The sequence below is a fragment of the Tribolium madens genome, unplaced genomic scaffold (assembly GCF_015345945.1).
Source record: "Tribolium madens isolate multiple individuals breed KSU strain unplaced genomic scaffold, Tmad_KSU_1.1 Scaffold_20;HRSCAF=117;Tcas5.2_LG4, whole genome shotgun sequence".
NCBI classification, from domain to species: domain Eukaryota; kingdom Metazoa; phylum Arthropoda; class Insecta; order Coleoptera; family Tenebrionidae; genus Tribolium; species Tribolium madens.
The window spans coordinates 14820399-14831417 of NW_025400985.1; the positions used below are offsets into that span (position 1 = coordinate 14820399).

Below are 11019 nucleotides of genomic sequence, written 5' to 3' on the forward strand. Positions count from 1 at the left end.
AACTACCCTAACAAAATTACATGCTACTATTTCTTGCAACAACGCCTCACTTGTTCTGCCTTTTCATGATTATTGTCTTTTGCTTCGTGGATAATGTTTTTCACTTTCCGTGTCCTCACACTCTGATAATTCACAATTTACTGTCATTGGTTTCGCCCAGAAAAAGATTCCAGAGACGCATCACTATCTTCGCTACGGCTGCACCCACCGGCTTCATTTATGTGGGATCCCTTGACTCGGATCCTCCTTCCTCGATTTTTGACCTGGTCACACCCTATAGGTCCCTCAGAACTTCCTCACAAGCGATGAGAAAGCTGAGGTAACGGTTGTCCACACTTGGGTGAACCCCCCGGATTTTGACCTTTTTCCTCCTTGATTGATTATGACGATCTTTGACTACGCCTCTTGCCTTTCGGAGAACTTGTTTCCCGCTCCGGCAAGAGCTCCTGTTATGACCAGTTCGCACCAATTACATGTGGGATCCGCTCATTCCACTCTCTCCAGACTACTCCCAGGACAGGACGAAAAGCCTTCCCTCTCACCTAGGCTTCTTTATTTCCTCGATTTGTTTCCCCTCTCGGACGTTCTCTTCTCGAGGGCGTTGGATAAAAGAAAAAAACGACACTTAAAAAAAATTCTTAACTAACTAAAAACTAAAGAACATGTTTTGAAACTTAAGCCCATCGGCTTTACATCATCTTACTATTTACTATAATGTTGTGCTGACAAGAATGAATTTTCGCGACCTTCTTTCTTGTCGCACCGACTTTGCTTGGTATGTGGCTGTTTATACATTTTCGCTGACTTAGCCACATTCCAAGTAAACTTGACCTAACCAATATTCCCCATCGCGTTGATTTCCCTTTTAAAAACTATTTACTAAAATTACTCTCCAATAACTAATACTTTATTTTTTTGTTATTTTTTCCAAAAACCCAAAATAAATAAAAATATACTTACATTCTTCACTATTCTTCTTCCCTGACGATATTTTCGTTATGTTCTATACGGGGCTCTATCAGGACACTCATACTTTGTCCCCTAGCCAATGATAAAAGAGCTTCTTCTCCCAGCTCTAGTCTTACTTTTGACCTGCTAATATTTCTTCTAGGCAGCGGACACGGTTCTTCTTCTTCTTTAATATTTGTTTTCTCTACATCGGCCCTGTCTACATTTTTTTCCTTATAACATAGTCGGATTACCCGAACTAACATATAAATTATGAACCCAGTAAAGCTTAAAACCATTATAACCAGAACCACTTGGTGGACTAAGTGACTTTTCCTACCAGTCCATGGGTGTACGGCCGGAGTCGCGGTGTATAGGACTCYCAGCGGATTTCTTCTAAATACGACGTAAGCTAATCCAATCGATAACAGTATATTCCACACCGTTAATAATGCATTCCCATGAGCCGCGTATGTGGAGCTCCACCCAAAGGTGTTTTGATGTTCTTCCAGAACCTCTTGGATTTCACTTACCTTATCTCGTACGGACGTGAGGTTTATATGGCGTATGGAAAGAGTCCACTTCTGGTTCAGGCACTGAGTTAGATTTTGAAATTTCAGGGGTTCTTCTCTAAAGTATTAATTACTAATCCCATGGACAACCAGGTGGCTGGCAACATGTGAACAATTGGCATTTTCTCATTTTCTCCCACATAGGGAAATCTCTTTTCTATTAAAACATCGTGCCCTTGCATCAACTCGCAGGTGCACGGAACTCTCATTTTGATTGCCCCCGGCAACCCGGCATACTCCCTGCCGACTTCTGTGGTCTCGTTACCACACTTTAATTTTATCTCCTGATCCAAATGCGCTATCATATACGTCTCCGCGCTAATTTCCGTAATCGTGAGAGCCTGCGACCGGTAGCATGTCATTGGGCAGTGATTTGCTAAATCCTCAATTGAACTGCCTCTTGTTAACCTCCTGATGCAAGATGGACCGTGTATCGAATCCGCGTTGAATCGTGGCAGAAAACACAATCTATTTTCGTAGGGTTTACAATGGTGTAAACCAACTCCCGACATTGTTCTTACTGTGGTCGGTGTGGACCCCGATACCGCTACGTACGCACTATCGTGATTGATTCGGCATGTGTTGTTATCCCATCCAAACGGTACGCTCACGAGCTCAAACAAAGACCAGTGTCAACCCTGATCTCGAATGAGCGTCCTGATTTGAAGCGTGATCTTCTCCCCTGCGATTGTGCAATCGCAAATCGGCAGTGTGTAGTAAATCCAGATGTTCGATACAGGAATGGCCAGTTCCTGACCTACTTTCCGAATTTGTTCCTCTAGCTTCACTAAATCCTCTTTCAGTACCATTGAAGGTAGCAGCATCTGGGGTATAAAATGGTGTCTGCAATCGTTAGCCACGTTATTATCTTTTGTCGTCTTCATATTAATTAATATCCTTTTCAAATTCATGTACGAATTGTACACCACTGACAACATGGTTTGTTCCGTTTGGTCCATCTTCATCGCGATCTTGTTTCGTGTATCCGTCGCATACTTCTTGACAATGTGTATTCGTTGCTCGAATACCTTCCCCTCTTTGTTCTGGAATTGCACGAATTAGTTTGATTCCTTGCCAATGTTCATCAGTGTTTCCTCCAACCCCTGTTGAATCCTTGATACTCGCTCAGCCAACTCCTGGTCGTATATTGAAATTTTCTCTAATTTTTGCGTGGTTGCAAACCCGCAACACCACTCAAAAGAGCTTGTGATAAAAACCAAGGCTCTGTTCTTCCTTGAATGACCGATTTGATTTTCCAGAATGTCTTCTAAAGACGATTCTCCGTGTTTATAATACAACGAAATTCTCTCCATTTCGTTTAAAACTTTGCATGTCATTGTCCCACTGTCTCTCGAGCAAAAATTTATTGCTTTTTCTCATAGGTCCTTTAATCCCTTGTTCCATTTTGCGGTGTACGTTAACGGAATTGTTGCCTCGTAGTTGATCGCATTTGGCAGTTCCTTCCAATATACACCTCCATTTATCTCGATATGGCCTGCGACACGTCCCAGAAGAAAGAATATTGCATACTGCATAACTCTGAAACTTAATTTTAAATATTAATCTTCTTTATTTACATGACCTATTTAATTCCTAAACCCAACCTGTGTTAAAACCTACTTATTAGTACCCAATATATTTACATTACAACTATTCCACCGGTGAGGTCCAAGGGTCATTATACTTTAACAGTCTACTTACGTGTACTATTTCCCTTTTACCCTTCTGACGTCCCGTTTGTAGTTCATAGTTTACGTTTACAATTTTTCGAATAACTGTGTAGGGTCCATACCAACGGAATATTAACTTCGGACTTTTCCCTATTTTTTTGAAATTCCAAATCCCTATGCATGGCGTCGTACCGTTTTTTATGGTATTCTTGCCGCTTTGTGATGTTTTTGGGTGCCTCTGCCTGTACCGCCAAAAGTTTTTCCCGAAGCTCGATGATGTTTTCGTTTTCCAGTTGAGGCTCCATCAAATTGGCTTGCGTCGGCAGTGTTGGTAACCGACCGAAGATCACAAGATACGGTGGGTGCCCTGTTGTCGCTTGTACACTTGTGTTATAACCAAACGTGGTCGGTTTAACGTACAAGTCCCAATCCTTCTGATCCGTCCAAGTAAATATTGCCAGCATCCTTGCCAAAGTTTTATTATATTTTTCTACTAGACCATTTGTTTGCGGGTGGTATGCCGTTGTGTATAAATCCCTTGCAACTCCCATTAACTTTAACAACTCTGTGACCATCTGACTTCGAAACACCGTTCCACGGTCACTGTTATTACGTTTTCGAAAATAAATTTGGCAACGCTCTTCGCTCCGTGTGTTGGGTCTATTCGACATTTATTTACAACGTCCTGAATAACGCCAGGCCGTTCTCCGCATAGTAACTGCCCGAATCCCGATTTTTTGTTTTACAAATGCTATAAACCACTCGCAACCACGGAGTTAATTTAACAACGGCGTGTTCACCACGTGTCACGTCTTGCGTGATTGGGGGTTTCTCAGAGGGCGAGGCAATAAAAGTCGGTGGTTTATAACAAATGTATATTTACAAATAATAAAAATGAAATCGGGTACTTACTACATGAGTTGTAGTGACATGCACATCTCTAATAATTCACCAAAAGCGGGCACGACCACAGGTACACTTTACCAGAGGTACTGCACCGTACACAGAGAGGAACGATCCGCAAAGTCGTTATCACGACGCTACCCTGACGCAACTATGTTGCCCTTACTTGGGGGTCTATTAATTAACTCGTCCCCTCTCTGTATGTTCCAGTTTGTTCGTACTTTGAACAGTATTCCGTGTATCCGCCACTATCAGCAGTGCAAGATCATCGGCAAAGCCAACAAGAGTCACTCCTGGAATCTTGAGTCTCAGTACCTCATCATAGAAGATGATCCAGAATAGGGGACCTAGGACCGAGCCCTGTGGTACGCCCAGCTGCCATTTTCAATTCCTTATCGTTTACCAAGATAAAGTTTATTAAGTACCTTGAGATGTTTTTTTCCTAAGACCTTTTATTACCTCTCCCCACGGCACTGAATTAAACGCATTTCTTACGTCCAACGTGATAATGGCATACTATTTTGTTTTCGGGAGTTTGTTGTCTAAAACCAAACTGGTTTAGAGATAGTGAGTTTTCGTCCACTAGCTCGGCATCAGTAAATGTTCCAAAAGTTTACTAATCGAATTCAGGAGACATACAGGTCTAAAAGGCGCTGTCGCCCCAGTCACTTTACCACCTTTCGGAATTAAAATTACTTGGGCAGTTTTCCATTTTTCTGGACATATCTGCTTATTCATGATTGTCAAGATTAACTTGGGTGCCGTGTCCACCGCCATCAGTCCGTGGAATATTTGTGGTATACCTAACTTTTTTATTGCAATATTGTAGGCCTTCCTCCAAATGTCGTTTTCAATGCTGTCGCAGAGTTCAACCTATTTCTTTCTTTTATATTTCCAAATGCACTTTTTCAAATCTTTCTTTAGAAGATTATACTGATTCCTCAGCTCCTCTTTTGTTACTGATACAATACAGTTCTTTTTCATGCTTCTTGTCATCATTCGCCGAACTTTGTTGCATTCCTCTCGTTTCCTGCTTATCTCTTCCGTCCACCAGTACGGTGTTCTGTTTTTGCCGTTTACCTTTTTTTGTACTCTAGCTTCGTCGAAAGCTTCCTCCAGTAATTTGATTCATGATTTAAAAGTGAGATCTTGAAGATTGAAACTTGTTTCTTTCTGAGTAAGTGCTCCCTGGTGCTCATCAGCTTATCTCTTCCGTCCACCAGTACGGTGTTCTGTTTTTGCCGTATACCTTTTTTTGTACTTTAGCTTCGTCGAAGGCTTCCTCCAGTAATTTGATTCATGATTTAAAAGTGAGATCTTGAAGATGGAAACTTGTTTCTTTCTGAATAAGCGCTTCCTGGAGCTTCGCAATATCCAGCGTGAATATTTTTCTTCTCGATGCCACTTGCTTAGCATTTTTTCCAAGAAGATGGAATTGTATATACTTATGACTGCTAAGGGACTCCTGTTCTAGAACCCTCCAGTTTCTAATTTTGTTTTGCTATTTCGGCCGAAGAGCAGGTAATATTAATGATAAATGAGCTTTCGTTTCTTTGAAATGTTGGAGTATTTCTAGTGTTGTTGCACACAAAATCTAAATTTGATAGCATTTCCATCACGATATTGTCACGTGTGTGACTAGTGGACGGGAGCAATATTAAAACTTACAGAAGTATTTTCTTAAACATTGTCGGGTCAGCCATATGTCACCACGATCGACACTCAATCATCGACTGCCCGTTTTGCGACCTCGCGGCCCGAACCCCCGAGACGCTGATTTAGATATTGCTTCATTAGGTATTGGCAATACCCAATTCAGCAATAGCTCGCAACCACGATGGGGTGTTCAACCTAAAAGGTGGCTGAACTTCCTGTTTGTGACATATGCCCGGCCCTTCATGATTGTCGCCTCGACAATCCTTAATCTATGCTACCCTAACGGTTACAAATCTAACTTTTTCTGGTCACTCCACACGATGTTCTTCGCTCATCTGTTTGGATCCCCGTGATCTTCATCTACCACCTAGTTTCGCTTTGATCGGTATTTTCTGCGACCCTTTTGTAGTAGTCTGGAGCGACTTTAAGTTTTGTTACTCTCTTGGTCATCATACTTGTTAAACCTCGATGGGAGGGTAGAAGACAAATTCTAGGCGTTGTACACCGGGTCTTCACCGTGATTTGACGATGTTTTCTCAAGTTGTCTCTCTGATCTTACACTAGGGTAGCATTCCTCCTTGGATGGTGATATGCGATGGCGTCTCGTCCAAATGGTGTGAGTAAACCAGAAAAAGAAAAAAACTTACATTACAATTTTTACTTAACCTAATAACATTGTATAAAAGAGTTATTGACTCTATTACATATGATCTCTTATGTTCTATTTATGTTCTATTCTGCTGACAAGTCCGAATTACTTGTACGTCGAGTTGGTTCGACCTTGCCAGGTATCTTCTTGCAACCTTGGCCGTGGCTGTGACCCAGATATTTTTATCAGCAATCCGACCGTATTTATTTTTCCCTTTTCCCATAAAATATTCCACTCCCGTTTTTTTCCCATTGTTTTTTTTTTGTTTTTTTCCCTTTTTCACCCCACGATACCCATGACTAATATTGATCCACGATTCCCTAATGCCCTTTCCCTTTTTTTTTGAAAAACCCAATTACATGTCACTTACATTGTGTATAATGACCTCACTCTTCATTGTGTAAAGTTCTAAGGTCACTCTTGCGCTGTGACCTTTCGCCAGTGACAACAGACTTGCTTCGTCTAATTGCAGTCGTCCTTCTGATCGACATTTTCCTCTTGTACTCGTATTCATTCCCGGCCTTGGAGGAGGTACTTCTCTTTCCTCCGGACTCGAACTTTCCTCTTCTTCTGGCATCCTCGCCATTTGCCGAGAGTTCTCTCTTTTTACTGCATTTTTCTGTTTTCTACGACAAAACTTTAACAACTCTGCTAATAAATACATAAAAAAGATTAATAATACTACGTGCATGAGCACGAGAACTATTTGGTGTCCCAAAAAGTTCTCCTCACCCCAAGCGTGCACTCCTGGAGTGGAAGCTACTACTAACCCTCCTGGGTTTCTCTTCAATACGAGGTACGCTACTATGATAGACAACGCTGTGCTCTAAATTAACAAAATCGAGTCTCCGTGTAGGGCGTACGTAGTGCTGTACTGATGGTCGATGTTATGATTACTCAGCTGTTCTCCGATTTTCTGTTGATGTTAAGTTGAGAAGGGGGACAGTAAGAGTCCAGTTCAAGTTGAGACATTGGCTCACGTTCGTAAATCTAAGTGGGTCCTTCTGCCTAAATTCACCTATGACTAGTGAGCCTAGCGAGGACCATATTGCTGGTAATACAAGTACCACCGAAACTTCTTTTGCTTCTTCTTCAATACACGGGTATCTCTTTTCAATTAAAGCTTCTCCCCTTGAGATAAGTGTACAATGACAGGGTACCTGAATTTTCCTTGCCCCTGGTTGTATTTGGTCGTTTGTGAGTCCGATTGGTGTTTCCTTCGAGTTGCAGCGAATGTAGGATTTCTCGTCTACGTGTGTCAACGTTCTTGCTCATTCATGGTCGATAATCTCCCCATCTCATCTATTATTCAGCATTCGAATTTTCCCTCACTTTTATCACAGTAATTGATCGGGTTAACTACATTTTCAATCTTCGCCTTCGACCTCCATCTCGTCGAATATGTCAAGGGAATGGTGGCTTCGTAATTGATTGTTTCCGGCAACTTTTTCCAAAACACTCCTGTATTGATTTCCACTTGTTCCACTAGAGTCATGGGTATGACATAAAATCTGAAAGAAGATACGTTTATTGTTGCATTCACTTGAATTTTCTACCTTAACCTCTACTTAATTCCAAATTTATATTACAAAGTAATAATAAAAAAAAAAATCTTAATTTTGAACTGGACAGGTCCAAGGGTCGTGGTATCTCAGTATTCGACTGACATGGACCACTTCACGTTTTGGTTTCTTCCTTATTCCAAGTTCTAGTTCGTAATTTACGTCACTAACTTTTCGTGTTATTGTGTACGGGCCAAACCATCGACACATTAACTTGGGACTTTTTCCGACTTTTCGTCTCGGTACGAACATCTTCACTTTTTCTCCAACAGAAAAGTCYACATGACGATGAAAAGAATCGTATCGATCTTTGTCGTATCCCTGCCGTTTTGTTATGTTTGCCACCGCTTGTGCTTGAATTGCCAGCAATTTTTCCCGAATTTCGATTATACTTTTGTTTTCCAGTTGAGTCGATAACAAATTTGCTTCCGTCGGTAATGTRGGAAGTCTTCCAAACAACACGAGATAGGGTGGATACCCCGTCGTCGCCTGTACGCTTGTGTTGTACCCGAACGTTGTMGGTTTAACGTATTCATCCCAATCTCGTTGGTCAGTCCCGGTAAAGATAGCTAACATCCCCGCTAAAGTTTTATTGTACTTCTCAACCAGTCCGTTTGTTTGTGGCCTGTATGCTGTTGTATACAGGGCTTTCATTTCAAAAGGATCCAGTCTCAATAACTTTTGACATTGAGTAAATATATTTTCAAGCAAAAATAGGTCGATTAGGATCTCGAGGGGGAAGTTGAAAACCAACATTAGTTACATTTTAAGATTCATCCCCTAGTCGCTAGCCACCCCTACTTTAAAATTTTAAATGGCACCCCCTACTTTTTAGAACGTTTTCGGAAAGAGAAAAAATCAGCGTTTCTAAATGTCAATTTTTTTGTCGATTTGTTTTTCAGTTAGGGGAGGTTTAATTTTTGAAATTTTTTAGTCCTATTAGCCTTTGATTGAACTCAATTTAATTTAAATAAAAAATATGTCGATTTGGGTTGGGATGGGAGAGTTTAAAACCAACATTAAATACATTTTAGGTTTCATCCCCTAATTGCTAGCCACCCCTACTTTATAATTTTAAATGGCATCCTCTACTTTTTCAAACATTTTCAGAAAGGGAATAAATGAGCATATCTAACTGTCAAAGAAAAAAAATTTTTTGTCGATTGGTTTTTTAGTTAATTATGGTTTAATTTTTGAAAATTTTAGTCCTCGTAGCCTTTGATTCAACTCAATTTAATTTAAATAAAAGTAATTTTTTAATTAACTGAACTGCCAAATGGTAAATTTTCGCTGAATTGTTGACACCATGGCCTCCTAGAATAGAATAGAATTAAACATGGGGCATTCAAAAAATAAACGCGCCGGAAAGAAACGGAAAAGTAAAAAACAACTAGCCAAAAATATTTGGAAAAGAAGGAAGGGTTTGATTCAGGAGCAATATGTATCTGCTGATATCGATAACGATTCTTCGAGTTGCACGTCAGCGGATATATCATTTGAAACAGATCAGCATTTAGTGAACAAAGAAAATGAAATTAGTGGTCGCCGAATTGTAGATATTAGGCATTTATTTTCCTCTCTAAAGTCAATCAGGCATGAAGGTTKTGAATGCARTTTTTTCAATGTAAATATAGTMAGTGAAAAACGCTTAGGATTGAAAAGTATATTTACATACAAGTGTGAAGTATGCGGTTTTGAGGGTACTTTTAGCACAGAAGAGAAAGATTCGAGCGTCAACAAAGCTGTGGTATCTGGCGTCGTTGCAATTGGGGCAGGTTATTCTCAGTTGTCAGAATTATGCGCAGCCTTAGATATACCACAAATGTCAGAAAAAAACTTATTATACATGTGAAAATGAAATTATAGACATTTGTAAACGGGTAGCATTTGACGAAATGATTGCTGCAGGTAAAGAAGAATATCGGTTAGCATTAGATGCGGGGGATGTTGATGTGGACGGTATACCTTTTATTGCAGTGATCGTCGATGGCGCTTGGAGTAAGCGATCTTATAAAACAAATTATAATGCTTTGTCGGGAGTAGGTTGTATAATAGGTGCAAGAACAAAAAAAGTACTTTACGTTGGTGTAAGAAATAAATATTGCGTCACGTGTCAAAAAAATACTACTTCAAAAATAAAACGCAAACATAAATGTTTTAAAAATTGGGACGGCACTTCAACATCTATGGAAAGTAGTATAATATTGGAGGGTTTTAAAAAATCAGTACAAATGCATAGTTTAAAGTTTGATAAAATAATTGGGGACGGGGATAGTAGTGTATATAAAAAGATACGTGACGCCAAACCTTACGGCCCAAACTTTTTTATTGAAAAAGTAGAATGCAGAAATCATATTTTGCGCAATTACTGCAACAAATTAAGAGACTTATCAAAAACAACAGGAGGTAATGTTCATGTAAAACATTTTTTGCGCAATAATATTATGAGGTTTAGAACAGCAGTTACAAGTGCAATTAAATATCGTAAAAATGAAGCAACGACAATACACAATAAAATTGAACATTTAAAAAACGACATCTTAAATGGACCTAATCATATTTTTGGTGATCATACAAATTGTAGTAGTTATTTTTGTGATAAACTTGAACAAATCAATCCGGTTTTATTAAACGAATTTATAAATAGTCCTTTGTATTCAAATTTTAGAAAATATTTAAACCRAGTAGCGAATTTGTCTGCAAGCTTATTGTATGATATTGACAACAATCCTGCTGAAACATTTAATTCTATTGTTAATAAATTTGTAGGTGGCAAAAGAATKAATTTTTCATTAAAAGGCTCTTATGAAGGAAGATGTTACGCTGCTGCAATAAGTTATAATAATACAGGGTTATTTATTAAAAAAATTATTGAAAACACATGTAACGGTAAAATTGGAGAATTTACAAAGTTATATTGCAGAAAAAGAGAAAATAAGATTGTTACGAGAAATAAATCAAAAACACACAAGCACAGAGGTCGCCTTCAAAGCGAAGATTCAGATTATGGACCTGATTCTTCACATAAAGAAGATATTTCTGATCTGTCTCAAGATGCG

General features: G+C 39.5%; 1 pseudogene; it reads right to left on the bottom strand.

Annotated features, from left to right (window-relative positions):
- Positions 1-1564: 1564 nt before the first annotated feature.
- Positions 1565-3654, bottom strand: LOC123005312 (annotated as a pseudogene).
- Positions 3655-11019: the final 7365 nt, after the last annotated feature.